Raw genomic sequence first — 15,560 nt, forward strand, 5'->3', positions numbered from 1 at the left:
TATTTTCACTTGTTTTGTGGATCTTCAGTTGCTTCACGCCATCTGGATGTATACGTGCAGGTCACAGGGGATATGATGTCTTAGCTTGGGCTCAGAGGCCTGACACCAAGTAGCTAGGATTACAGGTGTGCGCCACCAAGCCTAGCTAATTTTTGTATTTTTAGTAGAGACAGCGTTTCACCATGTTGGCCAAGTTGGTCTCAAACTCTTGACCTCAAGTGATCCGCCTGCCTCGGCCTCCCAAAGTGCTGGGATTACAGGCGTGAGCCACCATGTTTAAAGAGCCTCTACTTAGCTCTTTAGAAATGTAATTATAACCTTTACCTTCCCTTCACCAGGCATTCCCTACAGGGCAAGCTTATCTAACTACGTGCTTACTTAGAAGCTCCAGAGCCAGAACGCTGACCCACTGGGAGAGACAACAGTCAATTTACCACCTAAAGTATGCCCTTGACCCAACTCTGCCCCACGTGGCAAGTATCTTGAAACAATGGCCATTGTACAACCTAGTTCTGCTTGCGGTGGCACCAGCTGAACCACGTGGTAGGTAAGGCACCGAAGTGAGTCATGCAGACCCCCACCTGCTCGCTCCCTCCTCTGCATGCCATGCATGCATGCCAAATCCCCCTTTAAAAGCCCCTGATTTCTGCCCCAAAAGTAAAGCAGTACCCTTAAAGGCAGGAGTCTGTACTTCTTCCCCTAAGCTAAGTCTTGGAATAAAGGCACTTTCTTTATACTATTACCAGCAGTGAATCCATAAGGGTCTGCAGCAACCTCAATTCTCGCCTCCTTAGAAGAAGGAATTTACCTGAAGGATATAAGGCAGAGTGACAGACGAAGGCAAGTTTTACAGCAGAAGTGAAAGTGTATTCAAAAGCTTTTGAGGCCGGGTGTGGTGGCTCATGCTTGTAATCCCAGCACTTTGGGAGGCCGAGGCAGGTGGATCACCTGAAGTCAGGAGTTCCAGATCAGCCTGACCAATATGGTGAAAGCCCATCTCTATTAAATATGAAAAATTAGCCAGGCATAGTGGTGCAAGCCTGCAATCCCAGCTACATGGGAGGCTGAGGCAGGAGAATCGCTTGAACTCGGGAGGCGGAGATTGCAGTGAGCCGAGATTGCACCATTGCACTCCAGCCTGGGCAACAAGGGTGAAACTCCTGTTCAAAAAAAAAAGTTTCAAGCGGGAACAAAAGGAAGTAAAGTGCACTTGGAAGAGCACCAAGCGGGCTACTTGAGAGATCAAATGCGTGGTATGGCCTTTGACTGGAGGTCTTATACATTGGCATGCTTCTGGGGAATTGCATCCCTTCACCCCTGATTTTTCCCCTGGGGTGGGCTGTCCACATGCACAGTGGCCTGCCAGTACTTAGGAGGAACCACATGTGCAGCGTGTTTACTGGAGTTATACACATGCTCATTTGAGGCACTTTTCCCTTACCAATTGAGCGTTCCTGGAGGAACGTCTTGTACCAGTTACACTCTGCCATTTTGCCCCATAGTGCGCATGCTTGAGCCCACTCTCCCAACTCCTAAGATCTTATCGTTGCTGATCACCAGCTTCAGGTGTTTCTATCTGTTGAAAGACTGCCTTTCCCTAGTGCTGGCTGCTACCAATTATTATTTTAGAGAGACAACTAACCACTGCCTGACCATCACTTGATGATGACCTGACATTCCTGGGGTGGGGTTGGGGTGAGGGGGACCCTCTCCTGCCCTGCTCGTATCTGCCTAACAATATCAGACCTTGCTCTTGTTCATTGCATTCTGCAAGCGATGAGTGACCGAACCTGCATTTTGGTTGCACTGGTAACCTGTAACATATCTCTCAGTGTAGGGCCCATGTGGTTAGTTCCTCCTTTTGAAATTAGGAAATTAATTTCAATCAGATCAAAGAGACATTTATTTCGCTACCGCATTTTAGCACTGAGTGCTGTACATCACAAGCACTCAGTCAACATTTGTTGAGTTGAGTGGATGGAGTACGGGAGCTCTGGGAAAGTTCACTTCTGCTCTGTTCAGTCAGGCTCCTATTCCAGATGTTCTGAGTTGATTATGCAATCCTCACGATGTTGAAAAGCTTCCTGTAATATGATGATACATAGAAGAATATGAATGGTTGGTTTGTTTCCCTGGCCTGTCAGAGCACTGCCAGATGTACAAGGCTGCCTTTGTACTCAGGACTTGGCTGCTGATAAAATGGCCTAAACACTTGTAAATTGTATCCTGTTGTCATGTAGGAAGAGCTTATTATACAAGTGAATAATCGCTATCTAATTGATCCCTTTGTGTTTGCTTCAAGCTATATGCCATTAATATGTGACTGTTAAAGGGTGGTTTCAAAAAGGGTAAAATGATCACTCTCATACAGGCATAAAATGAACACATGGTAGACTTTTTATTTAACTCATCATTAATGAGGGAACTAGTAAGACCTTACAAGGGCAATCCAAAGAATGGACACATTGATAGATCAGAGATATTGACATGAACATGAAAATGGCAGCAAAACTAACTGGCTTCTAACACAGCAGGAAAGGGAATCTCAATTGAATCTCCACCAGACAGGTTTTGTTTTGTTTTGTTTTGTTTTGTTTTGTTTTTGTTTCTGTTTTTGTTTTTTAATGTATGTATAGACAAAAATCACTCTATTGGCTGCTAGTTATCTACAATGTATAAAGTTGTAAAATAGCTTAATCCAATGAATCAGAGAACCTGGAAGAATGAGCTCTAAGCTATGTATAATTTTCTATTGCAGACACTTAATAATCTTTTTTGCTTATTACAAGCTTCCTTGGCAGTGGTGACATTTCAAGTGAATAGGGAAAAGGACACACTATCCAACAAATAGTGTTCAGACAATTGAATTCACTGTGAAAAAATAAAATCATGCTGTGATGCTATACTTTAAACAGAACAAATTTCAGGTGGATTAAAAAATGAAATATTAAAATGGAAACTTTTAAATCTTTAGAATAATATGCAGGAGAATATCTTTAGTACCTTAAGATAGGGAAGGAAAGCCCTTCTTTGCTCAGTTAAACTCTGCTAAATTTAATTTGCCTAAAGTTTTTATTTTTAATAACTCATTGGTCTTTGTTCTTGTCCTACCTCATAGGGTACATCATTGATGCCAGACATCACTGAAACGATATTCACAAAGAGCTAAAAGGTGGGTGGGGAGGGGAAAAGTGAACACACAAGGACTCCCTGTGTGTCCACAGTGGCTCTGAGGTTGTCTTTGAGAGCTCAGCTTTGCATCTATCTCTTCAGTCTTCCCAACCATTCTGTAAGTTAATTACTGCACTGATGTGATGTCCTTTCTGCTTACACCAGTTGTGGGGACTCTTTTCCTGCAACCGAACCCTGACAAACGCAAGTGGAAGAGGAAAATGACCGACAATGTAAGGAAAGGTATACAATCATAGATAAAAAGGCATTTTAAAAATTGTGAATAAATGCATTTGAAAAAAAATAGATACATCTGATAGTTTCTCAGAATATATAAGTTTTCCAAATTTACAAAAAAGCCAAGTGCAGTTGCTGGTGCCTGTACTCCCAACTACTCAGGAGGCCAAGGTGAGAGGATCACTTGAGTCCAGGAGTTGGAGGCTGCAGTGAGCTATGATGGTGCCACTGCACTCCAGTCTGGGCCACAGAGTAAGGCTGTCTCCAAAAACAGTAACAAATTTACAAAAAAGAAAAAAAAAAAGGAAAGAAAAGAAAAAGAAACCCACAAAGAGACAAATTAAAATGAAAAAAAAAAAAAAAAAAAAGCCTGTCAAAGATTATCTTCTGGATATATACTAGGCCCAGGTGATTTTATGAGAAAATGATTTCAAAAATGGGATATTTTATTTTACATTAACTGACGTACTTTTCATTAAAATAACTCGTACTTTCTCTTAGTTACCTGGCAGCTCATTGTTCTTAACTCAGAGGCATTCACCACTTTGAGGATATGGCAGTTCCAAGAACAAGAAGATGTTGCTAAACTTTGAGTTTCAAAGCAGGTTTTACTTTATGGGAGAGAGAAAGCCTGAATGCCAAAAACACTTGATTTTCAAGAGTTCAGATACTGAGAAAGAAGCTATTTTTATTTTATTTTGTATTCTAAAAAACTTGACTTTACAATTAAAGGCTATAGATGAAGCCACTGAGAACATAGAGTATATGGTCATGTAATAAAAGGATACTTTTGGTGACATAGAGAGACATCAGACAGAGAGTCTCTGAGAGTGCTCAGCACCCTGACTCTCTCCTGGTGGACACTGAAGAGCAGGATGAGAGAAACCCAGATCATTTAGTGCATCCCAGAGCAGAGCCATAGGCTGGTTTCTGTAGCCCAGCAAGCCTCAGAGGACACAGAACAAGAGTGGTAAAAGCAAAATAGTTGAGTGGACCACCTGGGTGGATGGAAGCCTCATTTGCTCCCATGCACCCATGGGCAGGTAAGGGAAAGCAGCCAAGCACTGGTGGCCACAGAAGGGGTGAGTAGGGAGGTGGACAGATTCGAAGGGTCCTGTCATCAGGACAAAGGTATGCAGTGCTCCTGGCCCCCTTGCCCACTAGAGACTATAGCAAGGCTGGGCACATCTGCTTCAGCATCAGCATATGGCAACAGGAGCCAAAGGACATGATGCCAGGACCAGATAACCCACCCCATGCTAGAAAGATGAGGAAGCCTCTTGGAATTAAGATCACCATGGGAAAGAAGAGGAGAAAGGGAGACAACTGACTTAAGTTTATACTCTGAATTGATACCCATCAATACAAAAGCGGCTAAGATTTATAAAAGTAAGTTTTCTCTCATCAGCAGAAGTGGGCTGTCCTGAACTAAGTATCTGTTACAGAGAAATGAAGACACATATTTATATCTCTGAGACTGTGTAAAATTCATACCGCTATAAAAATGAAATAGGTAAAGATATTTCCGTTGCTACAAAATATAATTTCACATTGGAGAAAAGCACAGGAAGTTTCTCAATACAATTTACAAAGCTAGCGCAAGTGTAATACCAAAACTTAACAAAGTGAAAAAAAAAAGTAGTTACCAACTGTATTAGTCCATTCTCACGCCGCTGATAAAGACATACCCAAGACTGAGCAATTTACAAAAGAAAGAGGTTTAATTGGGCTTACAGTTCACATAGCTGGGGAAGCCTCACAATCATGGCAGAAGGCAAGGAGGAGCCGAAGTCACGTCTTATGTGGATTGTGGCAGGCAAAAAATGAGAGAGGTTGTGCAGGGACACTCTTATTTTATTTATTTATTTATATTATTATTCTTATTATTTTAAGACAGAGTTTTGCTCTTGTTGCCCAGGCTGGAGTGCAACGATGTGATCTTGGCTCACCACAACCGCCATCCCCCAGGTTCAAGCAATTCTCCTGCCTCAGCCTCCCGAGTAGCTGGGATTACAGGCATGCACCACCATGCCCAGCTAATTTTGTATTTTTAGTAGGGATGGGGTTTCTCCATGTTGGTCAGGCTGGTCTCAGACTCCTGACCTCACGTGATCCACCCACCTTGGCCTCCCAAAGTGCTGGGATTACAAGCGTGAGTCACCATGCCCAGCCTCCTGTTTTTTTTGTTTATTTGTTTTTGTTTTTTGTTTTGTTTTTTTTGCTTGTTTGTTTTTACCATCAGATCTCGTGAGACTCATTTATTATTGCAAGAACAGCATAGGAAAGACCCGCCACCATAATTCAATCACTTCCCACCAGGTTCCTCCCACAACACATGGGAATTGTGGAAGTTACAATTCAAGATGAGATTTGGGTGGGGACATAGCCAAACCATATCACTTTTCTTGTGAAAATAAAAGCATTCCAACATTCATTCCTAATATTAAAAACACATCTGAGTGGAGCTCATAAGTAAGCAGACCATGTTCTATGGGGCAAAGGTGTTCCATGTAGCAATCAGAAAAATATACAGCGACAATCTTGTTTTCTGCAAAAAAAATAAGACCATTTATTGTGCTATTGGGAAATCAGCTTTCTTTCCTGCTCAGTAGGCATTTTCAGCACCTGCTCCTATACCAGTCCTCCTGCTAGAAAGGACCAGTGCCATCATGATGCCATCTCTGATTGTCCCCCAGCACCGGTGAACCCTCAGGGGACTCACATGAAGGCTCCAAGGCACCATACAATCGTGTATGGTCAGTGAAGATCTGGTAGTTTGTTGTCAGTGAGCAATACCTTTATTATATGAGTTCTTGTAGCATCTTAAGAATTATACATGTATTTGAAATACCAAAACTAAGCTACACTGCTAGTAATTAGCTTTATTTTATTTATTTATTTATTTATTTATTTACTTATTTATTTATTGAGATGGAGTCTTCCTCTGTCACCCAGGCTGGAGTGCAGTGGTGTGGTCTCAACTCACTGCAACCTCCACCTCCTGGGTTCAAGTGATTCTCCTGCCTCAGCTTCCCAAGTAGCTGGGATTACAGGCACCCACCACCACGCCTAGCTAATTCTTGTATTTTTAGTAGAGACGGGGTTTCACCATGTTGGCCAGGCTGGTCTCGAATTCCTGACCTCAGATAATCTGCTCACCTCAGCCTTCCAAAGTGTTTGGATTACAAGTGTGAGCCACCACACCTGGCCTAGTAATTAGCTTTAGAATCTCATTTCTAGGCTGAATTCGAATCCATATTTATTGTCTTTTGTATCTTGGAAATTAGAGACTTGCTATAGACTAACCCAAATATTTGTCAACCTCATAGCTGGCTTTAAAAATAATTGTAATACAATTAAGCTATTTGACTCAAAAAGAAAATCTAAGTGGAAAGACATCTTTTGTTCATAGATTGGAAGCCTTAATGTTGCTAAGATGTCAATACTACCAAAGCAATTTAATGATTTAATGCAATCCCTATCAAAATCCCAATTATGCTTTTTTGCAGAAATAGAAAAAAAATGGTAAAATTCATATAGAATCTCAAGGGACCCCCGAATTGCCACAACAATCTTGAAACAGCAGAACAAAGTTAGAAGACTCATACTTCCTGATGTCTAAAATTACTAAAAAGCTACAGTAATCAAAACAGTGTGTCACTGACATAAAGACAGAACATCAACCAGTGGAATAAAGAAGAAGCCCAGAAATAAACCCTTGCATATATGGTCAAAGGATGTTTGACAAGGTTGCCAAGACCAGTCAATGAGGGAAGGATAGTCTTTTCAACAAATGGCACTAGAAAAACTAGATATCTACATTAAAAAGGATGAAATTTTTGCCTTTTACCATATATAGAATTAACTCAAAATGGATTAAAGGTCTAATTTTAAGAGCTAGAACTATAAAGCTCTTAGAAGAAAACATAGAGGTAAAGCTTTATGGCATTGGATTTGGCAATGATTTATTGAATATGACATAAAAAAGACAGACAACAATAAAATAAACTGGACTCCATGAAAATTAGAAACTTCTGCACATCAAAGAACACTATCAACAGAGTAAAAAGGCAACTCACAGAATGGGAGAAAATATGTGTAAATCACATCCCTAATAATAGATTAATACCCAGAATATATAGAAAATTTATAAAACTCAGCCGGGCACGGTGGCTCATGCCTGTAATCCCAGCACTTTGGGAGGCCGAGGTGGGCAGATCTCTTGAGGTCAGGAGTTCAAGGCCAGCCTGGTCAACGTAGGGAAACCTTATCTCTACTAAAAAAACAAAAAAATTACCCAGATGTGGTGGCCTGCGCCTGTAGTCCCAGCTACTTGGGAGGCTGAGGCAGGAGAATTGCTTGAACTCAGGAGGTGGAGGTTGCAGTAAGCTGAGATGGCACCACTGCACTCCAGCCTGAGCAACAGAGTAAGACTCTGTCTCAAAAAAAAAAAGAAAAGAAAAAGAGAAAAAGAAAACTTATGAAACCCAACAACAAAAAAACAAACAACCCAAGTAAAAAATGGGCAAAGGACTTGAATAGACATTTTTCCAAAGACATACAAATGGCCAATAAGTATGTGAAAAGATGCTCAACATCAGGCCAGGTGTAGTGGCTCATGCCTGTAATCCCAGCACTTTGGGAAGCCGGGGTCGGAGGATTAAGCTCAGGAATTCAAGACTAGCCTAGGCAACACAGCAAAACCTTACCTCCATGAAAATTAAAAAAAAGCAGAGGGGGGAACATCCACAAAAATGCTCAATATTATTAATCATTAAGGAAATGCAAATAAAAATTACAATGAGATATCACTCATTGTAATTTTTATATATTATATATATCCTATAGCTATAGTAATTAGCTTTAGAATCTTGTTTTTCCTAATATTATCCCTAATATTAAAAACACATCTGAATGGAGCTCATAATAAGTACGCAGACCATACTCTGTGGAGCAAAGATGTTCCATGTAGCACTCTAAGATGTCTATTATATATATATTTTAATACCAGAAAATAACAAGTGTTTACAAGGATGTAGAGACATTAAAATACTCTGCACTACTGGTAGAGATGGAAAATGGTGTAGTTGCTACACAAAACAATATGGTAGCTTCTCAAAACATTAAAAAATAGAATTACCATAAAATCTAACAATTCCTCTTCTGGGTATATATTCAAAAGAATTTAAAGCAGGGTCTTAGAGAGATGTTTGTAGTAGCATTATCTCATTAACTTGAAGCAACCCAAATGTCCATCAACTATCATCATATGTATGTATCCAATCAATGAATGAATGGATAAATAAAATGTCATATATACATACAGTGAAATATTATTCAGCCTTAAAAAGGAAGAAAATTCAGACATGCTGCAACATGAATGGGCCTTGAAGGTATTATTATGCTAAGTGAAATAAGCCAGTCATAAAAGGGTAAATACTGGCCAGGCACGGTGGCTCACGCCTGTAATCCCAGCATTTTGGGAGGCTGAGGCGGGTGGATCACCTGAAGTCAGGAGTTCAAGACCATCCTGGCCAACATGGTGAAACCCTGTCTCTACTAAAAATACAAAAAAATTAGCTGGGCGTGATGGCAGGCGCCTGTAATCCCAGCTACTTTGGGAGGCTGAGGCAGAAGAATCGCTTGAACCCAGGAGGCAGAGGTTGCAGTGAGCCGAGATTGTGCCACTGCCCTACAGCCTGGGCAAAACTCTGTCTAAAAGTTTTGCAATAGCAAAACTCTGTCTAAAAAAAAAAAAAAAAAGGGTAAATACTATCTCACTCATATGAGGTACTTAGAATAGTCAAATTTATAGACACAGAAAGTAGAATGGTAGTTGCTAGGGGCTGTGGAGAGGGCAGAATGGAGAGTTATTGTTAAAGGAGTATACAGTTGTAGTTTCACAAGATAAAAAAGTTCTGGAGATGGATGGTGGGGATGGTGGCACAACAATGCGAATGTATAGTGCTTAATGTCAGTGAACTGTCCACTTAAAAATGGTTAAAATGGGGCTGGGTGCCATGGCTCACACTTGTAATCCCAGCACCTTGGGAGGCTGAGGCAGGAGAATCACTTGAGTCCAGGAGTTCGAGAGCAGCCTGGGTAACATGGTAAAACCCCATCTCTACAAAAATTACAAAAAACAGCCAGGCAAGGTGGTGAGCGCCTATAGTCTCAGTTACTCAGGATGCTGAGGTGGGAGGATGGGATCCTGGAAAGTTGAGGTTACAGTGAGCTATGATCAAACCATTATACTCCAGCCTGGGTGACAGAGTGAGACCCTGTCTCAAAAAAAAAAAATTGTTAAAATGGTATGAATATTTTTCACAATTAAATAAAATTTTAAAACATTAAAAAACAATTTTAAAAATCTTAGTTAACCTAAAATGGGAGTTTTTTTCTTAACAAATTAAATGAAGTGTATATTAAATCATAAATATATATGGAGAAAGTGATTAAATTTAATAAAGTTTATTAAAGAAATCTTAACCTTTTTAAAAAAGTATTGAATTAATAGAGATACATATCTAGTTGAGAAGATTTAATATTTCAAGAATATCAGTTTTCCTTATGAATTCATAAAAGTAATTCCAGCCAAAATTTTGAGTTTTTAGTGCAACTTTACAAAATAAGTCTAAACTTCATTTGGAAGAGTCAATGTGGCAGAATATTCAAGATATTTTTTGAAAAAAAGTTAATGGAGTGTGGAGGGGAGAATATTATGCCTTATTAATAGTTTTCCTGTAAAGCTACAATAATTAAAACAGTATGATATGTTACAACAATAAATAGCTCAACGAAACAAAATTGAAAGTCTAGGAATAAACCCAACAATGAGTAAATATTTAATATATGGTAAAAGTGTGATTTAATTAGGGAAGTAAGATGCTGGGACAATTGACAATTAAGAAAAAAAATCAGATAGTTCAAAGAGAAAAGTATAAAATAATGAAAAGAATAATATAAAATATTTATATGATATTGGAGAGGGAAAGGCCTTTCTAAGAATAAAAGCAAAAAAAAAAAAAAAAGACACTCTAAACAAAAAATGGATCTTTTGCAAGATAAAAATCTGGAATTACTGAATGTCAAAAAGCAGCATAAAAGTCAAGCAACAAATTAGATGTATTCATTTGTTTTAACACTGCTGATAAACACATACCTGAGACTGGGTGATTTATAAAGAAAAAGAGGTTTAATGGACTCCCAGTTCCACATGGCTGGGGAGGCCTCACAATCATGGTGGAAGGTGAAAGGCACGTCTTAAATGGCAGCAGGCAAGAGAGAGAATGAGAGCCAAACCATATCACTGGGAAATAATATTGACAACAGATGACAAAATACTAATAATATATAAAGAAAGCCATTATAAACCAATAAGAACAAAAGTAGCTTTCCACTCAAAAATTGTGTAAAGACTGTGAACAAGTAATCACAGGGGAAGAAATAAAAATGTGACTAAAACAATGCAAAATGAAGCACTAGCACTCAAAGAATGCAAAATGAAGCCAGGTACATTTTGATCCATAATGCCTATCAAAAGCCTTAAAATGTTTATATAATTTAACCAAGATATTGTATCTGAAATTTACCTTAAGGAAATGCCCAAGTATAGTCAATATTATTTATAATAGTAATAATCTGAAAACCATATCAGTTTAACAATAAGAAATTAGAATTTTACAAATTATAGTTTTGTTTTCTTTGTTTTGAGACAGGGTCTCTCTCGTCGTCCAGGCTGGAGTGCAGTGGCAGGATCAGGGGTCACTGCAACCTTGACCTCCTTGGGCTCAGGTGATCCTCCCACTTTAGTCTCCCAAGTAGCTGGGACTACAGGCGTGTGTCACCATGCCCAGCTAGTTTTTCTATTTTTTGTAGAGATGGAGTTTCCACATGTTGCCCAGGCTGGTCTTGAACACCTAGACTTAAGTGATTTGCCCACGTCAGCCTACTGTACCTGGCCGAATTGTAGTATTTTATACAGGAGAATGCACCACCACAATTTAGAAAACACACTATCTTAGTCTATTTGTCCTGCTATAACAAAATACACAGTTGGGATAATTTATAAAGAAAAGAAATTTAGTTTCTCACAGCTCTGGAGACAGGAAAGCATAAGATTAAGGCACCAGCAGTTTGCACATCTGGTGAGCGCTGCTCTTTGCCTTCAAGATGGCACCTTGTTGCTGCATCCTCACATGGCAGAAGGTGGAAATACAGGAGGAATGAACGCAGCACCAAGCCTCTTTTAGAAAGGCCTTGATCCCATTCACCGGGGGGAGCCCTCATGACCTAATCACCTCCTACAGGCCCCACCTCTTAATACCATGACATTGGCCATTATGTTTGAACATATGAATTTTGTTCAGACCATAGCATACACCATTAAAAATAATGTAAGCCGGGCATTGTGCATGCCTGTGGTCCCAGCTACTTGGGAGGCTAAGGCAGGAGGATTGCTTGAGCTCAGGAGTTCCAGGCTGCAGTGAGGTATAATCATGCCACGGCATTTCAGAACCTGGGTCACAGGGCAAGACTCTGTCTCTAAAAAAAAAAAAAAAACACAAAAACAAAAATTATTTATTTTTTATTTTTTGTGTAGACAGTATCTCACCCTGTTGCCCAGGCTGGTCTTGAGCTCCTGGGCTCAAGTGATCCTCCCTCCTCGGTCTCCCAAAGTGCTGAGATTACAGGCATGAGACGCTATGCCCAACCACAAAAACTATTTTTAAAAAACCCATCAGTCTCATACTCTGTGTTCTCGTTTAATTTCCTTCTTTCCACACACAACTCCGCAGATGGTTGCTGCTAAACTGTGACTGTCTTTACCTCCATTTGGCTCCTCAATGTTGCACGGTTTGATTTGTAATTTTCTAGTGCTTTCTCCCATTCTCCACTGTAATCATTACAAACCTTCTGCACCCTCAATAAACCTCCCTGTCTGTTTCAGGGTCCTTTCTACTTTATAGAGAAAAATAGAAGTTACGAGACAAAAACCACCTGAAATCCTCCATCTCCCTCCCAACATGAGGGAGAAACCATTTTCCCTTGAGTCTAAGGCTGAGTTTTCTTCCTGTGCTTCAGCCCTCTCCTTCCCACCCTCACTCAGCCCATATTACTTCTCTCTTACCCTTTTTTCTTTTTCTGTATTTTTTTTTTAAAGAGACAAAGTCTCATTCTGTCACCCAAGCCGCAGTGCAGTGGCATGATCATGGCTCACTGCAGCCTTGAACTCCTGGGCTCAAGCGATTCTCCTACCTCAGCCTCCCAAGTAGCTGCAGCTACCGGCATGTGTCACTACGCCCATCTATTTTTTTTTTTTTTTTTAAGTAGAGGTGAGGTCTTGCTATGTTGCCCAGGCTGGTCTCGAACTCCTGGGCTCAAGTGATCCTCACATGTCGACCTCCCAAAGTGCTGGGATGAGCCACTACACCTGGCCCTATCTCTCTCCTTTCCTTCACAGTCAGACTCCTTGGAAGAGCAACCTGCACTCACTGCCTCCACTTCTACAAACCGACTTCCACAGCTCCACTGGTTCTGAAAGAACAAGGCCAGCTTGTTCACTGGCAACTCAATCTGAAGGACATGCTGCACTGCCCATTGCTGAACTTCTCTGCAGCATTTGACACCTGACTACTCTCCCTTGAAATGCTCACCTCCTTCGGTGTACCTGGGCCTCTCTGATTTTCCTTCCACCTCCCTGGCCAGTCTATCCTTTGAATGTGACTCTCCCTCAGGTTTTGCCCACTGGATTCATCCTCTTACTTTCTGCAGGATAACCTCCACTCTTCTCCTGCTTCAGCTACCCCCTTGCTGGGAATGATCTACACATCCCTATCTAAGTTGATTTACCCCCTTGCTAGCCATTATTTACACATCCCTATCTAAGTCCGAATCCTGGTATCCAGCTGCCTCCTGGACATTTCCACTTGGATGTGTCTCAGGCCCCTTGCACTTGCACTTGTATAAAGAAATTGGCCTCATCTCCTTCTGCAAATCTGCTCTTCCTCTGTGTTCTCAGTGTCAATGGACCACCTTCCACCCAGGACCCCAGCCCGGATGGTGGGCGTCAGTCACGATGCCCTCTCTCCCTCTTCTTTGCATTCCGTCAAAGGCCACTTCCTGTTGAGAGTAGAGCCTGGATGTTCCAAACCAACTCCTGCTCTAGGCATAGCACTTAGGGTTCATGACACATTCAGGGGCTCATGAAAAAGTTTTCATTTCTTTTAAAATTAGAAGAATAAAATTAACATAACCTGGCCCGAAGTATATTCATTTTATACCAATGCAGTCATCACACATAATTTTAAATATCATTTAATGGAGGAAATGGTCCACAAAGTCAAAAGTGCCCAGACCCGACCAAAGTCAGTGCATGGCCCTGCTAAGGTTTCTTGAATCTGGCATATTGCTTCATGGTGGCAGCCCTCCCGGGGGCGTTGGGTGCCACCACACACCCTCCTTCCTGCTATGCCTCCAGTCTCACCCACTTCCACACCACTTTCTGCCCTGCAGCCAGAGAGATCTTCCTGAGCTGCTTCTGCACTTCCCTGGTATAAAAGCCTTTTGCTCAGTGATTCTCAAACATTAACAGGCATCAGAGGCACTCGGAGCAGGCTGCGAAGATGTGGAGGGTTGGACCCTACCCCCAGCGTTTCTGACCTGCTCCCCTGGCTGCTGACCATGCTTTGAGAACCTCCTGCTCTAGCAGTTCCCCAGTTCTGTCAGGGTGACATCCACACTTCCTCACAAGGCCCTTCCAGAAATGGCCTTCTTTTTCCTTCTCGGCCTCATCCCCCCTCCTGTCTTTCTGAATCTGCCTTGCAGCCATCCTGCGATGGGTGCAGTTTCCCGGGAAGGCATGCTCTCCACCGGGCCCCTGCACCTTTGCACAGGCATAGCCTCCCTTGCCGGGAAGTTCTCCAGCCTTCACTCCCTTCCCCGGACCTGGCTGGCGCTTCTCAACCTTCCTGCCTGTTCTCAGAAGTCTCCTGTTCAGGAAAGTCATTTTGGTCCTCCACCTGCCCCCAAGACAGTGCCCCTCTTGGGGCTCTGACCCCACCCTGTGCTCACCTCTCCTGGCTTTTATTTCCCTGAAGTCTAACCCCCTGCTTATTTTTCTTTCTTACAATTGTTTGTTTGTAGACAGGGTCTCACTTCCTTGCCCAAGCTGGAGTGCAGTGGCCCAATCATAGCTCATTGCAGCCTCAACCTCCTGGGCTCAAGCAATCCTCCCCTCTCGGCCTCCCAAGTAGCTGGGGTCACAGGTGTGTGCTGCCATACAGGACTAATTTTTTCATTTTGTGTACAGATTGGGTCTCCTGGGCTATGTTTCCCATGCTGGTCTTGAACTCCTGGCCTCAAGCAATCTTCCCACCTTGGCCTCCCAAAGCACTGAGATTACAGGCATGAGCCACCACACCTGGTCTGCTCTCCCCCATGTCAAACCATGAGAGACTCTGGAGGGCAAGCAGTCGTTCTCATTCCCAGCTGTATCTGTAGTGCCCAGCCCGGGCCTGGCACTTCCTCACTGATGAAACGATCACTGAATGAATGGAGAAATGGGTGATGGGAGGGAGGCCCCTCTCTTTCATTATATAGTGGAAATCCCCCTCCTTGCTAAGGCAAAGATGGAAATGTCAGAGGCAGAGGCTGCTTAGGGGACAGAGGGAAGAGGCAAAGTCTGCAGGAGGGGGGTAGCACAGAGGTACCCTCCTTCCTGGAGGCCTCTTCTATCCCTCAACAGACCAGAGCAGCAGCCTGCCCCATGGGCATCTTCTCAGCCATCTCAGCCCATCACCCTCACCACCCCTCCCATGCCCCACCATTTGGGTCAGATGAGACCCACCCCAGGCACCAGCCCTTCCAGGGAGTCACTTGACTACTTCCGGGGCTCCCAGCCAGCTCTGCTGGGAGCCATGTGATCACTTAGGTATGCACGACCAGCTCCTCAAGGGATGCTCTAAGGGGTGACCTTGCTGTCCAGAACGGGCCCAGCTCCCTCCCTCCGAGTTTGCTGATTCCTGGGTCTAGGGTTGGCTGATTCCCGGGTCTAGGGTGGGGGCATGGAGGGAGGAAAGCCGGGAGGAAAGGGCAGGGGAGGCTGGCTTGTTCTCTGCAGACATCTGGCCCCAATTTCCAAGGCTGGGTTA

General features: G+C 42.4%; 1 long non-coding RNA gene across 1 annotated transcript in view; it reads right to left on the reverse strand.

Moving 5' to 3' along the window:
* Positions 1 to 1,975: 1,975 nt before the first annotated feature.
* Positions 1,976 to 15,560, reverse strand: part of LOC131382268 (uncharacterized) — a 58,188-nt gene continuing 44,603 nt past the window's right edge. The window contains exon 5 of the long non-coding RNA XR_009211578.1: positions 1,976 to 2,084. This is a non-coding gene — a long non-coding RNA (uncharacterized LOC131382268). The remainder of the gene's footprint in view (positions 2,085 to 15,560) is intronic.

The sequence above is a fragment of the Hylobates moloch genome, unplaced genomic scaffold (genome assembly GCF_009828535.3).
Source record: "Hylobates moloch isolate HMO894 unplaced genomic scaffold, HMol_V3 SCAFFOLD_22, whole genome shotgun sequence".
Lineage (NCBI taxonomy): Eukaryota > Metazoa > Chordata > Mammalia > Primates > Hylobatidae > Hylobates > Hylobates moloch.